General features: G+C 32.5%; 1 pseudogene; it reads right to left on the bottom strand.

Moving 5' to 3' along the window:
* Nucleotides 1-397: 397 nt before the first annotated feature.
* On the bottom strand, nt 398-553 carry LOC127484936 (U4 spliceosomal RNA; annotated as a pseudogene).
* Between the last annotated feature and the right edge of the window lie 889 nt (nt 554-1442).

The raw sequence follows: 1442 nt of genomic DNA, 5'->3' as shown, positions 1-1442 counted from the left end.
GACAGAATTTAACAATCTCATGATAGTACAATTTCTACATTCCTTTATATCTCTCACATTTGTCTTCATCTCTTCATTGATTTGTTCTTATTTATGAAGAAAAGTAATATTGAATAAGATGTACAGAATTCAAGTACATCATTCTATGAGTTTTGAAAAATGCAAACATACAAGAAATCACGATGCCAATTAAGATATAGAACATTTTCATTATTTGCACCATCTCCTTCATTATACTTTGCTGCATATGTCTCACTCAGTAAGTCAGAAAACCTTCATGTGATTTATATTATTATTGATCCTTGCTTTGAAACGTCATGTAAAAACACACTTTTGAGTCCATCATGTTTTACTCAGAAATTTTTTTGTATTCAAGAGAATATTTTGAGATAAAACCATTTTGTTAAATGCTGCAATAGCTCATTCTGTAGCTTGCTATGTAATGTCCCTTCATGTGAATGTGCCTCAATTCGTGTATACAATCATTTTCAATTAGCAATAATCGCGCCTCAGATAAACCTCATTGGCTACGATACTGCCACTGCGCAAAGCTTATACAATCATTTGATGGTAAAATTGTAGCTTGCTGTCAGTATTATATTGTTACAAGCAAAATTGTTATAAGTATTTTTATACTTTTTGTGAAATGTTTTGATTTCTTTTAGAAAATTATGAATTATTGGGCTATGTTAAACTCCAGAACAAAGGTTTCTAAAATGCTTGAACTATTTTTATGCTTCAATAAAAAATGTTGTTAGTCCTTTCATTTCTTATACATCCTTTCCAAATTTTGATATGATCATGATTTTTCATTGTGGTTTTAGTTTATACTTTCTTTAATACTAATGATCATATTATTCATTTACATATGTATATATTTATAAAATACCTATTCAAATCTGTTTGTCATCTTTATTTTTTGATTGGTCTGTTTATTTTTTCTAAGCACTTAGTTGTAAAATGTCCTTATATATTATTGATATAAATAATTTAAATATAAATAATGCAAGCATTTTTGGTCATTTAGTGATTTCACTTTCTTAGCAATTACATTTGAAGATAAAGGTTTTTTTTTTTTTAAGATTTGTATATTTATTTAAAAGTCAGAGTTACACAGAGAGAGGAGAGGCAAAGAGAGAGATCTTCCATTTGCTGGTTCACTCCCTAATTGGCCACAATGGCCAGAGCTGCTCCAAACGGAAGCCAGGAGCCAGGAGCTTCTTCCTGGTCTCCAATGAGGGTGCAGGGGCCCAAGGACTTGGGCCATCTTCCATTGCTTTCCCAGGCCATAGCAGAGAGCTCAATCGAAGTGGAGTAGCCGGGACATGAACCAGTGCCCTTATGGGATGCCAACACTTCAGGCAGCAGCCTTACCCGCTAAGCCACAGTGCCAGCCTTTTGAACATAAAGTTTTAATGAAGTTTTTGTTTAATTTTATTTGG

Source organism: Oryctolagus cuniculus, chromosome 1 (genome assembly GCF_051225735.1).
Source record: "Oryctolagus cuniculus isolate XC-2025 breed Fujian yellow rabbit chromosome 1, ASM5122573v1, whole genome shotgun sequence".
In the NCBI taxonomy this organism is placed as follows: domain Eukaryota; kingdom Metazoa; phylum Chordata; class Mammalia; order Lagomorpha; family Leporidae; genus Oryctolagus; species Oryctolagus cuniculus.
The sequence above is the reverse complement of the archived record's forward strand: the minus strand, read 5'-3'. Positions and strand labels throughout refer to the sequence as shown.